The following is a 24,175-nucleotide window of genomic DNA, read 5'->3' on the forward strand; positions in this document are numbered from 1 at the left end:
TTGGAAATGTGGTTTTCCCAAGAAAGATCATGGCAGATAGTGAGACCCAAAAGCTTGAGCGACAGAACTTCTTGGAGAGGATTGTTGAGAAAGTATATGGAAGGGTTTTCCAGTCGGTCCTTTTGGAGAGACATTGTAAGAGTGTGAGATTTGTCAGGATTGAAAGACATGTTCCACTTGTTTGACCAGTCTGTGATTTTGTCCAGGTCTGCAGAGAGTGAGGAGGCTGCAGACTGCTGATCTGAGGGATGAGGAATGGAGCAGCAGGCAGTGGAGTCATCAGCAAAGAGATAGAGAGGATTTTCCAGAGAGTCGGAGAGATCATTGATGAAGACCAGAAATAGCACTGGGCCCAGAACACTACCTTGGGGAACTCCAGCCAGAACAGGAAGGGGAGATGAGAGAAATCCATTCAGGGCCACACGTTGCCTACGACCAGAGAGGAAGTCCGCAAGTCATGAGTGGAGATTTCCATGGATACCATAGGAGGAGAGTTTGGTGAGCAGAGCTGGGTGCCAGACCGTATCGAAGGCATGTGATATGTCAAGTGAGACAGCTCTGATTTCCTGTTTGGCATTGAGGACCTCCATCCATTGTTGAGACAGCAGAAGCAACATGTCCAGAGTAGAATGACCTGGTCTGAATCCAAATTGATGATCAGAGATCAAGCCATTGGAGAAGAGGAAGGATTTGATATCCGAAGCAATGATGGATTCCATGACTTTGCTGATAATTGGAAGCAGGCCGATTTATACCTCCCATTAACCTTTCCTCCGACACCCACCCACCTTACCTGCTAGTTTCCGTGTTTCCTCCCATATTCTCTCTCCTCCTTTCCTTTTCATTCATTCCCTTGATGTTTGACCCACCAGCAGTTGTACCTTGCTCTTCTATGGTGGGAGGAAAAACCCCTTGGGATTTGTCTACTCCACAGTTGAAGGTGCCGAGGAGTCACCTACACCGAACAACTTTCATTCAGCAAAGAAAATCACCTACAATGGTGACACCAATAGAGTACCTTGCTTGGAGTACCTCAAATATGTTTAGTGGTGTTGATAGAGCGCACAGAACGACCTCTGGACCACGAAGAGTCCGCCCTGCGGGGAAACTCCTTTTCCCAACGTTCTCCGCACATCATCATGAGCTCGTTTCCCCTCCGACACGTTCAAACACAATTTTTGGCACAAATCGTTACGCTCATAAAAACCCCAAAAAACAACAACAACAGCTCGATTCACTGCACACCTCGGCTCTTTGTACCTGCGTAATGTTGCCGAACACGGTACACAGTGCGCCAATTGTGCCCTCGGTGCGTGGCCCCGGCGGACTTGAAGCGCTATATTCATAGCACGATGTACAAGACGCCGAGGCGCGCCATCCCAGGCCCAAGTCCCTCCCGATCGCTTGTTAGTGATTTTCCTGCGGTTAACGCGGTCCCGCCGCCGTGTGCGAGGTTGGCCCGCGTCGCGGAATGTTTTCATTGCCTCGAACCGCTCCGTGGTGAATGAATGGCGCTCGTTCCTGCTAAACGAGAGGATTGTTTGCTCGTCCCGAGTCCCGTGTTCGTGCGGTGCTCGGAAGGTGCGGCGACACTGGCGACACCAGGTGTGCGTCTAATTGGCTCGGCCGGTTCATTCTCCGCCGTCAATGGAACATAATTATATTTATTTATTTGCCCACGATGGGCACAGGCCATTCAAATGATACTTTTGGAACGGAGGGCACGGGTTCACTCGACCATGGGGTGAATATGTACAAGTGGTTGTGTATATGTTACAAGATGTACATGGAATTTGGGCCCAAGAGACCATTTTGGCCTGTCGTGCTGGTTCTCTGTAAACAGCACATAACTCCATCCATCTTCTTCTTCATTTCAGTTTGCAGAGAGCAGGGTGTTTTATTTTTGTTGTTCAGGGACAAGGGTGGTTTTAGAGTGAGGAATACACAAACTACAGCACATTGGTTGATGAACCTTTGGACGAAAACCTCTACAGATGTCACAATCAGTATACATGTTTAGCTCGCCTATCCATACCTCAGCTATATAGGTAGCATTAGTCCATTAGTCCAGCATGTCCTGCCAATATCCATAAACCCCTTTTTCCCCAAAGCTTCTGCATACCTATCTAACCCTCCATCGCCAAAACCTCTGCATACCTATCTAAACCGCCATCCCCAAAGCTTCTGCATACCTATCTAACCCTCCATCCCCAAAGCTTCTGCATACCTACCTAACCCGCCATTCCCAAAGCTTTTGCATACCTATCTAACCCTCCATCACCAAAGCTTCTGCATACCTATCTAACCCGCCATTCCCAAAGCTTCTGCATACCTATCTAACCCTCCATCACCAAAGCTTCTGCATACCTATCTAACCCTCCATCCCCAAAGCTTCTGCATACCTATCTAAACCGCCATCCCCAAAGCTTCTGCATACCTATCTAACCCACCATCCCCAAAGCTTCTGCATACCTATCTAACCCTCCATCACCAAAGCTTCTGCATACCTATCTAACCCGCCATTCCCAAAGCTTATGCATACCTTTCTAACCCTCCATCACCAAAGCTTCTGCATAACTATCTAACCCTCCATCCCCAAAGCTTCTGCATACCTATCTAACACTCCATCCCCAAAGCTTCTGCATAACTATCTAACCCTCCATCCCCAAAGCTTCTGCATACCTATCTAACCCTCCATCCCCAAAGCTTCTGCATACCTATCTAACCCTCCATCTCCAAAGCTTCTGCATACCTATCTAACCCTCCATCTCCAAAGCTTCTGCATACCTATCTAACCCTCCATCCACAAAGCTTCTGCATACCTATCTAACCCTCCATCCCCAAAGCTTCTGCATACCTATTGAACCCTTTATCCACAAAGCTTCTGCATACCTATCTAACCCTCCATCCCCAAAGCTTCTGCATACCTATCGAACCCTTCATCCCCAAAGCTTCTGCATACCTATCGAACCCTTCATCCCCAAAGCTTCTGCATACCTATCTAACACTCCATCACCAAAGCTTTTGCATACCTATCTCACCCTCCATCCCCAAAGCTTCTGCATACCTATCTAACCCCCCACCTCCAAAGCTTCTGCATACCTATTGAACCCTTTATCCACAAAGCTTCTGCATACCTATCTAATCCTCCATCCCCAAACCTTCTGCATACCTATCTAACCCTCCATCACCAAAGCTTCTGCATACCCATTTACCCTCCAATCCCAAAGCTTCTACATACCTATCCAACCCTCCATCTCCAAATCTTCTGATTCCTATCGAACCCTCCATCCCCAAAGCTTCTGCATACCTATCTAACCCTCCATCCCCAAAGCTTCTGCATACCTATCTAACCCTCCATCCCCAAAGCTTCTGCATACCTTGCTAACCCTCCATCCCCAAAGCTTCTGCATACCTATTTACCCTCCAATCCCAAAGCTTCTACATACCTCTCCAACCCTCCATCTCCAAATCTTCTGATTCCTATCGAACCCTCCATCCCCAAAGCTTCTGCATACCTATCTAACCCTCCATCCCCAAAAATTTTGCATACCTATCTAACCCTCCATCCCCAAAGCTTCTGCATACCTATCTAACCCTCCATCCCTAAAGCTTCTGCATACCTATCTAACCCTCCATCCCCAAAGCTTCTGCATACCTATCTAACCCCCCACCTCCAAAGCTTCTGCATACCTATCGAACCCTTTATCCACAAAGCTTCTGCATACCTATCTAACCCTCCATCCCCAAAGCTTCTGCATACCTATCTAACCCTCCATCACCAAAGCTTCTGCATACCTATTTACCCTCCAATCCCAAAGCTTCTACATACCTATCCAACCCTCCATCTCCAAATCTTCTGATTCCTATCGAACCCTCCATCCCCAAAGCTTCTGCATACCTATCTAACCCTCCATCCCCAAAGATTTTGCATACCTATCTAACCCTCCATCCCCAAAGCTTCTGCATACCTATCTAACCCTCCATCCCCAAAGCTTCTGCATACCTATCTAACCCTCCATCCCCAAAGCTTCTGCATACCTATCTAACCCCCCACCTCCAAAGCTTCTGCATACCTATCGAACCCTTTATCCACAAAGCTTCTGCATACCTATCTAACCCTCCATCCCCAAAGCTTCTGCATACCTATCTAACCCTCCATCACCAAAGCTTCTGCATACCTATTTACCCTCCAATCCCAAAGCTTCTACATACCTATCCAACCCTCCATCTCCAAATCTTCTGATTCCTATCGAACCCTCCATCCCCAAAGCTTCTGCATACCTATCTAACCCTCCATCCCCAAAGATTTTGCATACCTATCTAACCCTCCATCCCCAAAAGCTTCTGCATACCTATCTAACCCTCCATCCCCAAAGCTTCTGCATACCTTGCTAACCCTCCATCCCCAAAGCTTCTGCACACCTATTTACCCTCCAATCCCAAAGCTTCTACATACCTATCCAACCCTCCATCTCCAAATCTTCTGATTCCTATCGAACCCTCCACCCCCAAAGCTTCTGCATACCTAGCTAACCCAAATTTAAACCAATTTACTGTTCTCGCTACCATTAGCTTTCCAGAGACCATTCGTTAACTATTTTCAGAGTGAAGACCCCTGCTTTATACACAGTCACGTGAAAAAGTAAGTTCAGCCCATGTAAAGTTTTGACTTTTTCAACATATTTCAACATCAGCTATTTGATCTTCATTTCAACAATATTGATAGATAAAGGTGATTATAATATAACAAATATCATGAAACATTTACATTTTGTAGTCCATTGTATCATTTAAATAAACATAAATGCAAATTTCGCACGTGGAAAAAGCAAGTACACCCTTGGCTCCAATAGGTGGTATTGCCCCCTTTGGCAGAAACAACATCAAGTAGGCGTTTCTTCTAACTGTCTACCAGTCTCTGACATCGACTGGGAGAAATTTTTGCCCACTTCTCCATGCAGAATTCTTTCAGCTGTGTGATGTTTGAGGGGTTTCTTGCATTCACAGCTCGTTTCAAATCCCCCCCCCCCCCCCCCCACATCTCGATGGGATTTAGATCCGGGCTTTGACTTGGCCATTCCAGAACCCTCCATTTCTTTCTTTTCAGCCATTCCTTGGTGGATTTACTGGTATGTTTAGGGTCATTGTCATGTTGCAAGGTCCACCTTCGGTTGAGCTTCAACTCTGACAGATGGCCTCACATTATCCTCAAGCACCCTCTGGTACAATGAAGAATTCATAGTGGATTCTATGATGGTGAGCTGCCCAGGCCCTGATGCAGCAAAGCTGCCCCAAACCATAATATTTCCACCACCATGCTTTACAGTTGGTATCAGGTTCTTGTGGTCAAATGCTGTCTTTGGTTTTCGCCAAACATGTCTTCTGGTGCTGTGGCCAAATAGCTCTACCTTTGACTCATCTGTCCAGAGCACATTGTTCCAGAAGTGCTGGTCTTTGCCGAGGTGTTCATTGGCAAACTTTAGTCTTGCCCTGATGTTCTTTCTGGACAGCAAAGGTTTCCTCCTGGCACACCTCCCATGTAGATAAAATTTGTGCAGCCTCTCTCTAATGGTAGACTCGTGCACTTTGACATCAACAGTGGCAATAGTGACCTGTAGGTCCCGTGATGACATTCTGGGGTTCTTAGAGACTTCTTTCAGCATCTTGCGGTCTGCTCTCAGGCTGAACTTGCTGGGGCGGCCTGGCCTGAACAAGTTGGCAGTTATTTGGAAGCTTCTCCACTTGTAGATGATCTTCCGGACAGTCGAATGATTGATTTCAAATTGTTTGGAGATCTTTTTAAATCCCTTCCCAGACTCGTAGGCATCTACAACCTTCTTTCTGAAGGCCTCAGAGAGCTCTTTTGATCAAGGCATGGTGACGCCGCACACTTCAACAACAAAGAGCAAACCAAACGAAATGTCTGAGGTTTAAATAAGACAGGTTCCTCCAAGATCCTCTCTAACGATGTTCTAATCATTTGCACCTGAGCTGGTGCACCTAATTCTAATTTTAGGTTTTTTAAGTAGTGATAAATGTAGGGGTGTACTTACTTTTTCCACATGCGAAATTTGCATTTATGTTCATTTAAATTATACAATGGACTACAAAATGTAAATGTTTCATGATATTTGTTATATTATATCACCTTTATGTATCAATATTGTTGAAATGAAGATCAAATAGCTGTATGTTGAAATATGTTGAAAAAGTCAAAACTTGACACAGGGTGTACTTACTTTTTCACGTGACTGTATCGGCCCGGCAGAAGGATCATGTTATTACCCAACCCCTGTGGGGTATATTGATCACTGTAGATTTTCGCTCAGTTCTGAAAGTAAAACTTACGTGGTTTTTATTTTTATTTTATTTTTTAGGATACTGAATCGAGGCTCGTGAAAGAGCTAACATTTATTTCACAAACAAATCAAACAGACAAACAAAATATATAAAAAGAGGGAGCGGCAGACAAGATGGGGAGAGAAGGGGAAGCACACAAACACAACACCCGAGAGCAGGGACATCGGGAGATGCATGGGAGGGAGAGGGCCCGGGGGGAGGAGGCATGGGAAGGGGGGTGGGGGGTGGGAGAAGTATAAAACACAAGGACACCAAGGACTTCCAGGACAGAAGTTGGTATTTCAAAAAAGTGGATTTGGGGTGAAATTAGCAGGGGTTGAAAAGATCAAGGTTTTGGATGGGGGAAGATAAGAGATGGTGGTGAACAGCTGTTTTAAAGACCTGGAGGGAGGAGTGGGATTGAAGAGAGTGAGGGAGTTTGTTCCAGAGGTGGGAGAAAAGAGAAATGAAGGAGTGAAGGTGAGCAGAGAGTCTTGATTTTGGCAGTTTAACCATAAGAGGGTTACAGACAGATCTTGTGCGACCTGCAGGAATATTTGTGGGACAGAGCCCAGAGAGAGCTGGGGGGGCAAGGCCGGAGAGGAGTCGGTAGAAGACGGAAAGACCACCAACCTGCCTGTGGTGAGTGAGTGAAAGTACCTCGGAGGTAGCTTCATCACGGGAGATTCCAATGATTCTGAAGGCTTTGGTTTCAACAGCGTGAAGACGAGCTAGACGAGCTAGGAAGACGAACATGTCTTTCAATCCTGACAAATCTCACACTCTTACTATGTCTCTCCGAAAAGATCGACTGGACAACCCTCCCATCTACTTTCTCAACAATCCTCTCCAAGAAGTTCTGTCGCTCAAGCTTTTGGGTCTCACCATCTGCCATGATCTTTCTTGGGAAAACCACATTTCCAAGCTGGCCTCCAAAGCCAGTCGCCGACTGGGCATCCTCCGTCGTGCGAAGTCCTTCCTAGGCACACCTGAGCTCCTCACCACATGCAAGGCTTTCATCCGCAGCTCAATGGAATACTGTTCTCCCCTATGGGCTGGTGCTCCTGCCTCACACCTGGCTCGGCTTCACGCTGTTGAATCCAAAGCTTTCAGAATCATTGGAATCTCCCGCGATGAAGCTATCTCTGAGGGCCTTTCACTCACTCACCGCAGGCAGGTAGGTGGTCTTTCTGTCTTCTACCGACTCCTCTCCGGCCTTGCTCCCCCAGCTCTCTCTGTGCTCTGTCCCCCAAATATTCCTACAGGTCGCACAAGATCTGCCAGCCACCCTCTGATGGTTAAACTGCCGAAATCTCGGCTCTCTGCTCACCTTCACTCTTTCATTCCTCTTTTCTCCCGCCTCTGGAACAAACTCCCACACTCACTTCAATCACACTCCTCCCTCCAGGTCTTCAAAACAGCTGTTCACCACCATCTCTTATCTTCCCCCATCCAAAACCTTGATCTTTTCTACCCTCACTAATTCACCCCAGATCCACCTTGTTTGAAATTCCAACTTCTTTCCTGGAAGTCTTGGCAGTGTCCATATGTTTTATACCTCTCCCACCCCCCCCCCCCCCTTCCCATGCCTCCCCCCCAAAGCCCTCTCCCTCCCACAGTTCTCTCGATGTCTCCATGTCTCTCGGTCCCTGCTCTCAAATGTTGTGTTTGTGTCCTTCCCCCTCTCTCCCCATCTTGTCTACCGCTCCCGATGTTATTTGTTTTGTGTGTCTGTTTGTCTTTCTGTGTGATTAATGTTCGCTCTTTCACGAGCCTCGATCTTGTATACAAAAAAAAAAAAAAAAAAAGAAAAAAAAAGGTGTGTGGAGGAGCACCAGCCCAGAGGGGAGAGCAGTATTCCATTGAGCTGCGAATGAAAGCCTTGTATGTGGTGAGGAGCTCAGGTGTGCCAAGGAAGGACTTCGCACGACGGAGGATGCCCAGTCTGCGACTGGCTTTGGAGGCCAGATTTGAAATGTGGTTTTCCCAGGAAAGATCATGGCAGATAGTGAGACCCAAAAGCTTGAGTGACAGAACTTCTTGGAGAGGATTATTCAGAAAGTGGATGGGAGGGTTGTCCAGTCGGTCTTTTCGGAGAGCCATCGTAAGAGTGTGAGATTTGTCAGGATTGAAAGACATGTTCCACTTGTTTGCCCAGTCTGTGATTTTGTCCAGGTCTGCAGAGAGTGAGGAGGCTGCAGACTGCCGATCTGAGGGATGAGGAATGGAGCGACAGAGAGTAGAGTCATCAGCAAAGAGATAGAGAGGATTTTCAAGAGAGTCAGAGAGATCATTGATGAAGACCAGAAAAAGCACAGGGCCCAGAACACTGCTTTGGGGAACTCCAGCCTGAACAGGAAGAGGAGATGAGAGAAACCCATTCAGGGCCACAAGTTGGCTACGACTAGAGAGGAAGTCCACCAGCCATGCATGGAGATTTCCATGGATACCAAAGGAGGAGAGTTTGGTGAGCAGAGCGGAGTGCCAGACCGTATCGAAGGCACGTGATATGTCAAGTGAGACAGCTCTAATTTCCTGTTTGGCATTGAGGACCTCCAGCCATTGTTGAAAACGCAGAAGCAGCATGTCCAGAGTAGAGTGACCAGGTCTGAAACCAAATTGATGATCAAAGATCAAGCCATTGGAGAAGAGGAAAGATTTCATATCCGAAGCAATGATGGAAATCCATGACTTTGCTGATAATTGGGAGAAGGCTGATTGGTCTGTAGTTGCTAGGATCTGTTTTTGCACCTTTTTTGTGCAAAGCGGTGATGTTGGCTGATTTCCAAGCAGATGGTAGATGACCTTGAGCAAAAGAGAGGGTGAAGAGAACAGAGAGAGGGAGTGAAAGAGCGGAAGAACAGGATTTTAGGACCCGTGGGCTGATGCCGTCAGGTCCAGTTGCAGAATCAGAGTCGAGGGTTGACAGAAACTTTTCCACCTTGTCAGGAGGAAAGGACACAGAGTCCAGGAGCAGCTAGGTATGACTGGGTATGGTGGCTACAGAGATGGATGGGTTTGGGACACAAGATTTAGAGGCAAACACAGAGTTGAGGCATTCAGCTTTTTCACGTGCGGAGTCAGCCGTGTAGCCGTTTGAGGTGAGGGAGTGGATGGAGGGGGAACAAACACCAGAAACAGATTTGACCAGGCGCCACCCGGATTTGGAAGAGGGAGACAGATAAGAGAGTTCGGTCGTGAGAACGGAGAGATATTGTTTCCTGGCTCTCCTGAGGGTGGACACACACTTGTTTCGGGCTTTGTGAAAGGAAATGAGATTTCCTTCCGTTGGATTTGCTTTCCAGGAGACGAAGGCAAGTTGTTTCTGGGCAACAGCCTCACCACAAGATTCCGTGTACCATGGACGGGCGGAAGGTTATGACAACTGAAGACGAGATGGGATAAATCTGTGCATGAGAGAGAGCCATTTACTTTGGAAGAATTCCCAGGATGAGTTGATGTCAGAGGTGGTAGAGATGGGAGACCGGTCCAGATGATTGATGGCTGCTTGAAGACCATGCCAGTTGGCCTGAGTGAAATGCCAGACTCGTCGACGCTGAGGAGGCTCTCTGAGAATGGTCAGAGAGATGTCCACTTTAACAATCAGATGAGCCGATTGGAGCAGAAGAAGAGCAGCAGACATTTTCAGGGAAGTTAGTCATAACCAAGTCCAGAAGAGAAGATGCTCCGTTGACTGAGATCCGTGTCGGTAAATTGACAGATTGTGTTAGTCCCAGTGAGGCGCAGAAGTCCTTTGCCGAGGAGCCATGGCTGGTGAGAGAGGTACCCACACCCAGCCAACTGGCATGGTGACAATTGAAATCACCACATATGAGGAAGAGAGAGGTGGGATGGGTAGATAGAAATTGGTCCATATTATCAGACAGCGAGATGTAGATGGAGTCATCACTGTTTGGTGGACGGTAAACACACATATGAACAAAAGGTGGGAGCAAAGGGGAAGCCATAGCCAAAGGTATTCCTGGGGGTGAGATGGAGAGAGGGCAGTGCAGGGCGAGTGAGGAAGAGAGTTTTTTGAAAAGATAGCGACCCCACCTCCAGGACGAGGCTCAGGTATATCATACCGGAGGAGGGAGTAACCTGGGAGAGATACCAAGGAATCAGAGACATCATGAAGGAGGAAAGTTTCTGTTAAGCAGATCACGTCTGGTTTGTCAGAAGCAACCTGTATGGAGAGATCAGTCAAGTTTGAGCAAAGGCCCTGGATGTTTGAGGTCCATACGGTTAATGAAGAGGAAGGGGGAGCATCGGATACAGAACGGGGGGGGGGGGGGGTAGGGTAAGATGTAGAAGAGGAGGAAGTGGTTGGGAGAGCTGTTGAAGATGTGTCAGAGATTTCAGAATAGCTTGGAGAAAGGGAAGAATGGGGCAGACAAAAGGTTTGATGGTGATTGGGTGAGGCACAGTGAGGTGTTATTTGAGGAGGGGGAAGAGCGAGGCAGAAGGTTGGGGGAGATTAAGGTGAAAGTTGGAAGGGGGAAGAAACGGGGAGGACGCTTTGAGGAGGAGGGGTGAGAGGGGAGTCTAGGGGGGGAGGAGCGAGGGAGAGTCTCGGAGGGGAGGGGTGTGGGGGGAGTTTAGGAGGGAAGGGGCAAGGGGAGAGATTTGAAAGGGATGGGTGATGGGGAAGATTTGGAGGGGAGGGGCAAGGGGGTAGATTTGGAGGGGAGGGGTGATGGTGAAGTTTTGGAGGGAAGGGGTGATGGGGAATATTTGGAGGGGAGGGGCAAGGGGGAAGATTTGAAAGGGATGGGTGATGGGGAAGATTTGGAGGGGAGGGGCAAGGGGGAAGATTTAAAAGAGATGGGTGATGGGGAACATTTGGAGGGGAGGGGCAAGGGGGTAGATTTGGAGGGGAGGGGTGATGGGGATGTTTTGGAGGGGAGGGGTGATGGGGAAGTTTTGGAGGGAAGGGGTGATGGGGAAGATTTGGAGGGGAGGGGTGAGATTGGATTTTAGAAAGTGTACGATGAATGGGAAACGAACATTTATTGCAAAATGAGTTTCTTGTGACCTTCGAGTCAAAAATACGTTTGAGGACTCTGAAGGAGGGGTGGAGTGCAGGAGAGTTTCGGGAATGTAGAAAAGAGGAACTGTGTAAGAGATGGAATTTTTTTTTGGAATGAATAGATTTGGTGAGCAAGTCGAAAGCATCCTTTTCTAGAAGAAGAAGAAAAAGGTGTTGTCATATATGACAGAATACAGTTGAGTTCTTCAGGGGAAAGTTTAAACATTTTTAAATTGAGCAGTGAAAACTATCTGGGGAAATGGAAAATGGAAATGGGGGTGAAACACGTGATCGAAGAACGAACGAACAAATAAGAACAACGAATAAACGAATAAGAAAAACGAATAAGAACAGAGAAGGAAATAAATGTTTTTTGTTTTTTTTGAGTTGAGATTTTAAACAAGGAAGTATGGGGTGAAAGACTGGGACAAAAACAGAGAAAGAAAGTAATTGCAGCACAATCGACGGACCGCTGAGAGAAAAACAAAGCCTCAAGGTCAGACATGGTGGCCTACTAGGCCTCAAAATACGCGACACGAATTAACCGACGATTTTGTATACATGTATGAAAAATTAACACCGAGAATCTTACTAAAGACACACTATAGGTACACACACCGAAAGATAGATACAGTTTCGACAAAAACACAATTGTGAAAAATTACTTGACTTCGAAAGCGTGAGCGCATGGACAGCTTTGAAAAGACGTCAAGATTCCTCCAAAGATGTCGGGATTCCTCCAAATTTCTTTGTTTAATGTTATAAACAGCATTAGCGACTATTTAAAAAGCTAATATGTTTATGGTTTATAATATTTTACAAGCCCGGCTTCGCCGCTGTTAGACTTCCTGTCTTGTTGTTATCCTCTTGGTAAGCCGTGACGTAACGCGCCACGTTATAATTCTCTTTCCGGGTCCAAATGCGTGCGTTACGTCACGGCTTACCAAGGGGATTCCCCATATGGAGTTATTTACAATGAGCCACGTTTCAATTTTTTCCATAGAACGGTTTTGGAGATATAGAGGTGCAACGTTTTTCGGTTTTTCCAAGATGGCGCCTGTAACACATGACCTATGACGTCATGATTGTCATTAAAATATTCTAAAGGAGGAGGCGCTCCTATGAAGAAAATTTAGTGTCAATCGGATCAAGAATTGCAGAGAAAAAAATTCATAGTGATCAAATCAAGTGTTGTACTTGTCAAATTATGACGTCATAATTAAGGTGCCAATGACATCATCATTAACATATCCTCTTCCCCAAGCGGAGTACTTGACAATGAGCCATGTTTCAATTTTTTTTTCCAAGGAGCGGTTTTGGAGATATAGAGGTGCAACTTTTTTTCAAATTTTCCAAGATGGCGCCTGTACCACGTGACTTATGACGTCATAATTATCATTTTGAAAATTCCACAGGAGGAGCCGCTCATATTCTGAAAATTTCGTGCCAATCGGACTAACAGTTGCAGAGGATTTTTTGTTTTTTCATACTTATCAGATCAAGCGTTGTACTTGTCTTATTATGATGTCATAATTAAGGCAACGATGGCATCATCATCAACATATTATCTTATTCCCCATGGGGAGTTCTTGACAATGAGCCATGTTTCCCTTTTTTCCATTGAGTGGTTTGGGAGATATAGAGTTGTAACGTTTTTCCAAGATGGCGTCTGTAACACGTGACATATGACGTCATAATTATTATTAAAAAATTTATACAGGTGGACGTGCTCTGATGGTAAAATCTCGTGTCAATCGGACCAACGGTTGTCGAGAAAATGAATTTTTTTAATGCAGACACAGCACACGGCACACGTATGTACTGAACTGAATGCTTAACTCCGCTTTTCGCTTCGCGAGCGCAGGGTCACAATACAGTACAGGAGCTGGACAACGAAACATCATGCAGATACCTCTGAGTAGAAGAAAACCACCAAATATGTCACAAACAAATGCACAAAACAATTACCAAATAATACCTTCATAGAACGAGTACTTCATAGAACATAGAATACCTTCATTACCAAATAATACTTCAATCCTGAAAACATACCTTTCTCCAAGGAACAAAATGAAAGCCATAAACCAACTCGCAATATCAGTATTCCAGTGGAGCTGCAGCATAATGATAACTGGGCACAATCAGAAATCAATCAACTGGATATCAAAACAAGGAAACACCTCCCCATCCACAAAATGTTTTACAAAAACTAATGCATCCCAAGAATGTACCTGCCGAGACGAGAAGGATGTCGAGACCAGAATGTATCTCAACCACGTGCACCAGAATGTATCTCAACCACGTGCACCAGAATGCATCAATGCCAACGGTAGGATTGTCTAGAAAGTGCAACAGACTCCAAATCCAATTTGTAAGCAAACACAAAGACAACAAACCAGAGAAGGTATCTCTAACCCACCTAGCAAGAAAAAGTTTTGTTTTGGTTTTTTTTTATTTAGTCTTGCTTTGTTTTGCTTTATCCTTAGCTTTTTCTAACCTTCACTTAGCCTTAGCCCAGATAGAATTATAAAAAAATCTTAGGGTTACCTAGAGTGGCTGTATGCCTTATTTGGGGCCATTTCCATTTTTTAAAAGTTTGTCTGCCTCCCTCTGTCTTGGCCTTCAGTTGGCTGTTGGTGCTTCCCCCCTCTCTCTCGATGTTGTTCCTTTTGTCCTGTTGCATCCTGATCCATTCAAGAACTAGTACAGTATTAGCTTTTCCACGAGCCTCGACTATGTAAAAAAATTGTCTAAAATGGTCTAAAATGGTTTATAAGGTCCATGGGGTTTAAAAGGTCTAAACGTCTAAAGGATATGTTCAACAATAATCACAGGTCTAAAGGGTCTAACGTGGTATATCTGGCCTTTGGGGTCTTAAGGGTTCTAATAGGTCCAACATGGTCCACAGGATCTTAGGGGTCTTAGGGCTCTAAAAAGTCTAATAAGGTCTTAGGGCTCTAAAAAGTCTAATGGGGTCTTCAGGGTCTTAGGGTTCTAATGGCATCTATAGGGTCAACAGGGTCTGAAAGATCTTAAGGGTCTTTGGGTTGTAAATTGTCTTTGGAGTCTTCTGGGTCTTATGGGTTCTAGCGAGGTCTATAGGCTCTACATGGTCTTAGACTTAGAGCGTCTTAAGGATGTTAGGGGTCTAAAAGGTAATTTGGGACTTGAAGGACCAAGGGTTCTAAAGGGTCTAACAGGGCCTTAGGTATCTAATGGTTCCAACAGGGTCTGTAGAGTCTTCAAAGTCTTAGGTCTCTAAAGGGTCTAAATAATCTCTAGCGTCTTAGGGATTATTTGGGGTCTCAAAGGTCTAAAAGGGATAAAGGGTGTAAAGGGTGAAGGGATCAAATCAGTCCATAAGGTCAATTTGGATCTAAGTGGTCTAAGAGGGTCTATGAATATCTAAAGGGTCTAAAACGATCTAATGGGGTTAAAAGGTCTAAGGGGTATATGTCAACAGTAGTTACAGGTCTATGGGGTCAATAGGGTCTTCATGAGTCTAAGGGGGTCTCATCGGTATTAAAAGCGTTGTAAGGGGTCAAAAAGGTCTAAAATATCTAAATAAGATCCAAAGAGTCAATGAGCCTAAGTGGTTTAAAGGGATCTAAAAGGTCTAAGGGGTCTAAAAGGAGTAAGGGCTCTCAAAATATAAGGGCCAAATTTACCAAAGGCGTTTATCGAGTGTCCTGCAAACACACCTCACCCTTAAACGGTGACAAAAACATTGTTGTACGTGCACAGCTAATCATCCATCTAGATAGCAATTTACGAAGGGAGATAAACAGCTGATTAGTTGTGCTTCGTTGTGCATGCCTAAGTTATGATTCAATGCCTTTTAAACATTAATTTTGTTCAGCGCAGCATATAAGAGGTTACTTAACCAATTCACCTAAATAACTCCGCATTAGCCTCGAATACGTCAACTTTTAGTTTGTGTCTTCCAACGACAGAAACACGTCGGGAAATGAAATAGGGGAAAATTTTCATTGGAACAGTGAATGCGTTTAATCGAAGTAATCAAGGTACACCAAGGAATAATAAATCATAGACAGAAGTGAAGTGACACGAGCGCAAATGAGAATAAACATAGGGGCAATACCCCTGGCGCTCACCTGGTATAATAAACAGTTCACTGCACTGACTAAAGGTATTTTAAACCAATTTGAATGGTTTCTAGAAGAGAGGGCAGCATGTAGAATCATACCAACATAATCAGAAGACTTTAAACAAACAAACAACCCGCCCCCAATTTTGGGGGGCAACCCTTATCCCCCCCCCCCCTCCCTCGGATCCTGTATACCTCCTCAGACCCCAATTTTTCTAATGCCGTGAACAAACATTGGTACATCACGGGTGATGAAGGTTGTGGTCAAGCTTCATCAGAATTGCGTGTGTAGATTCTGAGAAAAGAGCAAATACCTATTTTGGGGGACAACCCCCCATACACCCCCTCAGGGCCCGATTTTTTAAATGCCGTGAACAAACTTCGGTACATCACGGGTAATGAAGGTTGTGGTCAAGTTCCATCGAAATAGCGTGTGTAGTTTCAGAGGAAAAAGCAAATTCCTATTTTGGGGGGTCAAACCTGGACCCACTTTGACCCCCGGTAAACCCCCTTAGACTCCGATTTTTTTAATGCCGTGAAGAAACTTTATTCACAACATAACAAATATCATTTGTGCCAAATTTGGTCGCAATCCCAACAACGGTTTCGGAAAAGAAGTTTTAAGTGTTTACGGACGGACGGACGGACGGACTGACTGACTGGCTGGCTGACTGACTGACTGGCTGACTGGCTGACTGGCTGACGGACTGACTGGCTGACTGACTGGCTGACTAACTGACTGGCTGACTGGCTGGCTGACTGACGGACTGACTGACTGGCTGGCTGACTGACTGGCTGACTGGCTGGCTGACTGGCTGGCTGACTGACGGACTGACTGACTGGCTGACTGACTGACTGACTGGCTGGCTGACTGGCTGGCTGACTGACGGACTGACTGACTGGCTGACTGGCTGGCTGACTGACGGACTGACTGACTGGCTGACTGACTGGCTGACTGGCTGGCTGACTGACGGACTGACTGACTGGCTGACTGACTGACTGGCTGACTGGCTGACTGGCTGACGGACTGACTGCCTGACTGACTGGCTGACTAACTGACTGGCTGACTGGCTGGCTGACTGACGGACTGACTGACTGGCTGGCTGACTGACTGACTGACGGACTGTTTTTTGTTATGTAAACGCTTGTGATGAGGTGTTGATTGCATTATATAATCACTCTTTGGCGATTGGCGATTAAATTTGAATGGTTGATCATCACATGATTAGCGATGATACGCATGTCTAACTCCTAAACGCCTTTTGTAAGTTTGGCCCGAAATGTAAAAAATAATCTTGTCATGAGTCACGGGATTCGAACCAGGTTCACAAATGTCACTCCTGAGTACGAGTGTTACAGGTGGTGACGTAAGTGACCCTATCCCCATAACACACACAGAGGCCACAGGATTATCAGACGAAGGCCGACATGATGACACCTTAATACATCTAGCTAAGGAACGGGAGGGGAAGAGTTTAAAATAACCAATGAAAAGGCAACAAAAACTGGATATCTTCAACAACAAAGCGATTCCCAAGGGTAAGCCTCCTCTTTGGGACCACCATATGACCTTGACCTTCAACACTTAGGGAAAGAGTGTAAATAAAGAAAACGTGCCCCTATCTACAATCTATCCACAAAACTCAACATCATGAAAATCGGAGGAAATTATTCAAGTTATGACAAAAAATGTCTTTTGTTAACGAGGTTACAATCCGAAAAAGGTAGGCCAAGGACACATTTTGGAAGGCCAAGCATTCTTTGAGATCCTGCATTGACAAAATGGAGTGATGACAAAAAAATGCATTATTTTTTTCAGACAACCATTTGACCTTGACCTTTAGCCCGGAGGGGTATGACATAAATTCAGCGTAAATGTGACTAGCGTAAATTCAAAATTTCAAACTTAAAGGTCAAGGTCACATAAATTCCTCAATTTTCATCTGATTGACTTGACATTGGAACAAAATTTGCATATTGAGTCACTGAATTGGTTCACCAATCAAAAGCTAGAGGCCTATCGTTTTGAGATCAAAAGGGAAATGTTGGAGTGATTGATTTCACTAATACAGGGGGGTGGTGGGGGGGGGGGGGGGTCCTCGCTATACGTCCAATCAGAAACTACCGGTCAAAAGTTTTACAACACCTCAATTTTTCCAGTTTTTATTGAAATTTACACAGTTTAATGTCCAGTGAATAACCTGAAATGGTACAAAGGTAAGCAGTAAATGGCTCGAGGTTAAAAAAAAAAGTTTAGGTTAGCAAAAACGGGAAAATAATGTAAATTGCAGTTATTTTGTTTAAAAAAAAAGAAAAAAAAAAGGGCTTCTTCAGGGAACAAGTAACTGTTATTACACCCTCTGAAGCATTATTTGGACAATATTGCCCTGCAGGAAGTAGTATATTGGATCCTGGAGGAAACTCTGACAGGAAGAGGTCTGGCAGACCCAAAGCCACAACAGAATCAGAAGACAAGTTTTTAAGAGTCAACAGCTTGCGTGATAGGGGGCTCACAGGACAACAGCTTCAAGCACAGCTTAACACTGGTCGAAGTAAGCAAGTCTCAGTTTCAACTGTGAAGAGAAGACTTCGAGCTGCAGGTTTGACAGGTCGAGTGGCAGTAAGAAAGCCATCGTTAATATGGCAAAATAAGAAAAAGAGGCAATATTGATGAATTGAATCAAAATTTGATGAATTGAACTGATGAATCAAAATTTGAAATATTTGGTTCATCACGCAGGGTTTATGTACGCCGTCGAGTTGGCGAAAGGATGGTTCCTCAGTGTGTGACACCAACTGTCAAACATGGAGGAGGACGCGTGATGGTCTGGGGCTCTTTTGCTGGATCCAGAGTCGGCGACCTGAACAGAGTGACTGGCACCCTGAACCAAAAGGGATACCACAGCATTTTGCAGCGCCATGCAATACCCTCTGGTATACACCTAGTTGGTCAGGGGTTCATCCTACAGCAAGATAATGACCCTAAACACACCTCCAAGCTATGTCAAAACTACCTTCGAGGAAAAGAACAAGACGGTAGGCTTCAAATCATGGAATGGCCAGCAGTCTCCAGACCTAAACCCCATCGAGCTGGTTTGGGATGAACTAGACAGAAGGGTGAAAGCAAAGCAACCTACAAGTGCAACACATTTGTGGGAACTTCTGCAACAGTGTTGGGAAGAACTTCCCGAACAATATTTGATTTCCATTGTAGAAAGATTGCCACGAGTGTGTTCGGCGGTTATATCTGCAAAAGGTGGATACTTTGCTGAGTCAAAAATTTAAATTAAATTTTGTTAAACAAAATGATTCTATGATTTCTTTTGATCTCCAATTGTTTATTTGTTCTAAGCTTAATTTCAGAGTACATTGTGACATTAAACTGCGTAAATTTCAATAAAAACTGGAAAAATTGAGGTGTTCAAAAATTTTTGACCGGTAGTGTACGTTTCAGAAAAGTTTGACTTACAATGAAACAATGGATAGCGGGGAATTTCTTCCCCATAATAATTAGTGTAATTAAAGGGGGATGCATTGCAACACTTTGTTTACGTGTTGTACAAGACCAGTCAACAAGCCGAGCAATAAAAAAATACATGCATATATGTATGTACTGTATGTATGTGTGTACATGTGTATGTATGTATTATGTATGTACTGTATGTATGTGTGTATATGTGTATGTATGTATGTATTATGTATGTACTGTATGTATGTGTGTATATGTGTATGTATGTATTATGTATGTATGTGTTATGTATGTATTATGTATGTATGTATTATGTATGTGTTATGTATGTATTATGTATGTATGTGTTATGTATGTATGTGTTATGTATGTATGTGTTATGTATGTATGTATGTGGTATGTATGTATTATGTATGTATGTATGTGTTATGTATGTATTATGTATGTATGTATGTGTTATGTATGTATTATGTATGTATGTATGTGTTATGTATGTATTATGTATGTATATGTGTTATGTATGTATTATGTATGTATGTATGTATGTGTGTATATGTGTATGAATGTATTATGTATGTACTGTATGTATGTGTGTATATGTGTATGTATGTATTATGTATGCACTGTATGTATGTGTGTATATGTGTATGTATGTATGTATGTATATGTGTATGTATGTATGTATGTGTGTATGTATGTATGTATCTATGTACAGTCACATGAAAAAGTTAAGTACACCCCATGTAAAGTTTTGACTTTTTCAACATATTTCAACATAGAGCTGTTTGATCTTCATTTCAACAATATTGATAGATAAATGTGATATAATATAACAAATATCATGAAACATTTTCATTTTGTAGTCCATTGTATAATTTAAATAAACATAAATGCAAATTTCGCATGTGGAAAAAGTAAGTACATCCCGACATTTATCACTACTTCAAATACCTAAAATTAGAATCAGGTGCACCAGCTCATGCGCAAATGATTAGAACATCGTTGGAGAGGATCTTGGAGGAACCTGTCTTATTTAAACCTCAGACATTTAGTTTGGTTTGCTCTTTGTTGTTGAAATGTGCGGCGTCACCATGCCTAGATCAAAAGAGCTCTCTGAGACCTTCAGAAAGAAGGTTATAGATGCCCACGAGTCTGGGAAGGGATTTAAAAAGATCTCCAAACAAATTGATATCATTCCTTCGACTGTCCGGAAGATCATCTCCAAGTGGAGAAGATTCCAAATAACTGCCAACTTGTTCAGGCCAGGCTGCCCCAGCAAGTTCAGCCCGAGAGCAGACCGCAAGATGCTGAAAGAAGTCTCCAAGAACCCCAGAATTTCATCATGGGACCTACAGGTAGCTCTTGCCACTGTTGATATCAAAGTGCACGAGACTTCCATTTGAAAGAGGCTGCACAAATTTGATCTACATGGGAGGTGTGCCAGGAGGAAACCTTTGCTGTCCAGAAAGAACATCAGGGCAAGACTAAAGTTTGCCAATCAACACCTGTGCAAAGACCAGCACTTCTGGAACAATGTGCTCTGGACAGATGAGTCAAAGGTAGAGCTATTTGGCCACAGTACCAGAAGACATGTTTGGCGAAAACCAAAGACAGCATTTGACCACAAGAACCTGATACCAACTGTAAAGCATGGTGGTGGTAATATTATGGTTTGGGGCAGCTTTGCTGCTTCAGGGCCTGGGCAGCTCACCATCATATAATCCACTATGAATTCTTCATTGTACCAGAGGGTGCTTGAGGACAATGTGAGGCCATCTGTCGGAAAGTTGAAGCTCAACCGAAGGTGGACCTTGCAACATGACAATGACCCTAAACATACCAGTAAATCCACCAAGGAATGGCTGAAAAGAAAGAAATGGAGGGTTCTGGAATGGCCAAGTCAAAGCCCGGATCTAAATCCCATCGAGATGTTCTGGGGGGATTTGAAACGAGCTGTGCATGCAAGAAACCCCTCAAACATCGCACAGCTGAAAGAATTCTGCGTGGAGGAGTGGGCAAAAATTTCTCCCAGTCGATGTCAGAGACTGGTAGACAGTTATAAGAAACGCCTACTTGAGGTTGTTTCTGCCAAAGGTGGCAATACCACCTATTAGGGCCAGGGGTGTACTTACTTTTTCCACATGCGAAATTTGCATTTATGTTTGTTTAAATTATACAATGGACTACAAAATGTAAATGTTTCATGATATTTGTTATATTATATCACCTTCATCTATCAATATTGTTGAAATGAAGATCAAATAGCTGCATGTTGAAATATGTCAAAAAAGTCAAAACTTTACATGTGGTGTACTTACTTTTTCACATGACTGTATGTATATATGCATTATGTATGTGTGGATGTGTGTATGTGTGTATTATGTATGTACTGTATGTGTTTCCCTCACAAACGTCCATCAATCAGAGCTGAGGATCTGGTCATATGACAGGAGCATAGCAGATATATCGCTCAGCAGATCCAATAGTGCAGCGGCATAGCAAAATTTTAAGAAGAATTGTGCATTTTGTGATGGAAGCACCAAATTTGGCACAATGATAGAATGTTATATTTAGAACATTTTCAGATATGGAACCACTTTGAAATTCACCCAAGGTCGCCGCCATATTGGATTTCAAAATGGCGGCTTTAAAAATCTGTAACCCTTAGGGGGGGTGGCGGAAACAAATCCTACAGGCACAATTATTGCCCCATTCACCCTATATCTTTTCTAACATCAGTAGACACATTACAGCGGCGATTCTGAGCTCAAGGGAACATCTAGGGGTCTGGGGAGTGAAAAATTTGAAAATTTCGGCCAAAAATACCCCTAAAAGAGGTAATTTGGTGTCAAATTTCAGGGGGGGTCGTGTATTGTCCTGTAGATAAAACATGCTGGTCCGTTGATTAACCCCTAATTAAACGACTTTTTTGTTTGTTTGCTCCATCCAGGTTTCAATCATGTCGAAGCAGTTCAAGTTAGTTCATGTTACCAAGCATGTAACTTCAACGCCAAAGACGCCACTGGACTGGGAACTCTGTGTTCTGTGTCAAGTTGATATAGGAGAGTCCTTACAGTGTCCTGCTGTCACGAAAAGAACTGATGCAGGTGCTGGATACAAGACACTTGAAGACAATCTATCAGCATTCAATAAACTAGGCAAGCTGCCACAAGACGTGGACTTGCAACGACTGGATGAAGGCCAAGGGATAGCTGCCACTCTAGCTGCCCACCAAGCCAAGTGGCACAAGTCATGCAGGGTGAAATATAACAGTACCAAGCTACAGCGGGTACAGAAGAGAAGTCATTCAGAGGGAAGCCCTATCCCCAGTACAATCACAGATAAGTACAAGCTTACTAGGTCTCAGGCAGCTTGTGTTGATAGCATATGCGACAATTTGTGCTTCTTCTGCCAGCAAGAGCTTGGTTTGGAGTTTCATCAAGCAGCGACATTGGAACTAGATAAACATGTTCGCAAGGCTGCAGAGTTTCTTCAGGATACCACTTTGTTAGCCCAACTGAGTGCTGGGGACATGGTCGCAAGAGAGGCCAAGTACCATAAGAAATGTTTGACATCCCTATACAACCGCGTGAGGGCAGCAAAAAAGCTTGCTGAGCAAAGCCAGAGCACGGTAGATGTCATTTCAGCAATAGTCCTTGCTGAACTGGTAACGTACATAGAGGAAACTGCTAAAGAAGAAGACACTGCTCCTGTATTCAAGATGGCAGACCTCACCAAGCTCTACACAATGAGAATGGAACAGTTCGGAGTTGTGCTGGAAACACGAGTCCATACAACCAGACTCAAGGAGCGTATCCTGGCACACTTCCCTGATCTGCAGGAGCACAGGCAGGGAAGAGATGTCCTGCTGGTGTTTCAGGAAGACATTGGCAGTGCATTAGCCAAGGCATGTCAACATGATATTGACAGTGATGTTGTGCACCTGGCACGAGCTGCAGGGATTATAAGGAAGGATATGTTCCAGTCATCTCAGCCTTTCAATGGGTCCTTCTCAAACAAATGTCAAGAAGAGTCTGTGCCACAACTGCTGCTGGCAATGGTCTCCATGATTTTAGAGGGCGCAGGCATCAAAGATCAGGCATGTCAGTCATCGGCATCGGCGTCTGTGACAATAGCTCAACTTCTCAAATACAACAGTGTGAAGCATGAGAGGAGAGGTGCAGGCACAGACGTATGACACAGCATTAGTCAAGAGACTCCTTTGCCAATATATCTTGGCTTGATGCTTCATGCCCATACGAGAAAGAGGGAACTGGTTGACACATTATCTGGACTAGGGATCAGCATTGCCTATGATAGAGTGCTACGGATCTCTGCAGAGCTGGGGAACGGGGTCTGTCAGCGCTTTCGGGCGGAGAAGGTGGTCTGTCCCCCAAAGCTCCGCGGTGGAGTGTTCACCACATCAGCTGTGGCTAATATAGACCACAATCCCAGTTCCACGACAGCACACGACTCCTTCCACGGAACTGGTATTTCATTGATACAACATCCAGACTATGACAATCAAGGCACAGACCGAGGTATTGTCATCATCGGGGGTGTCTCAAATGTCAAGACTGTGGAGGACCTTCCACGGTATTACACAGATGTACAACCAGTTAGTTCACTTGCCAAAAGCCACCCTGTACCAGCTGGAACCCAGGCGTCGCTGCAGAGGAATCCTGCACAAGCTGAACTGGATAAAGAGAAGAGGTGGCTCCAGACTGTGAAGGATGCATGTGACAGTGGTGACACACAGAATCCAGGAAACATTTCTTGGGCTGCACATCACGCAGAGAACCAATCGGCCAAGGATACTAGTATCACAGTCACACCCACTGCCTTGCTTCCCCTCTTCCATGACCAAGCCCACTCAGTGGCAATGATCCGCCATGCCATGGATGTCGTGAAAGCAGCGATCAATGAGCTAAACCCTGGACAGATACCCGTCGTCACACTGGACCAACCACTTTATGCGATCGCCAAGCAGGTGCAATGGAACTGGCCAGACACACATGGTGAAGATCTCTTTGTGGTCATGCTAGATTTCCGCCATCTTGAAATCCAATATGGCGTCAGTAAATCAACTTCTAAGTAGAACCATTCAATTCCTTGACCTCAAGTTTGTACATCCAGACACTAAAATCAAGGCTGTAGCTGGTATAGAACCAGAAATATTTGTAATTAAAGATTTTTAAGCCGCCATTTTGAAATCCAATATGGCGGC

General features: G+C 44.6%; 1 long non-coding RNA gene across 1 annotated transcript in view; it reads left to right on the top strand.

The window, feature by feature from the left end:
• Window positions 1–1,324: 1,324 nt before the first annotated feature.
• The window catches only part of LOC137416858 (uncharacterized), a 226,172-nt gene continuing 203,321 nt past the window's right edge, over window positions 1,325–24,175 (top strand). Inside the window, exon 1 of the long non-coding RNA XR_010982349.2 lies at window positions 1,325–1,605. This is a non-coding gene — a long non-coding RNA (uncharacterized LOC137416858). The remainder of the gene's footprint in view (window positions 1,606–24,175) is intronic.

Source organism: Myxine glutinosa, chromosome 3 (assembly GCF_964187855.1).
Source record: "Myxine glutinosa chromosome 3, kmMyxGlut1.1, whole genome shotgun sequence".
Lineage (NCBI taxonomy): Eukaryota > Metazoa > Chordata > Myxini > Myxiniformes > Myxinidae > Myxine > Myxine glutinosa.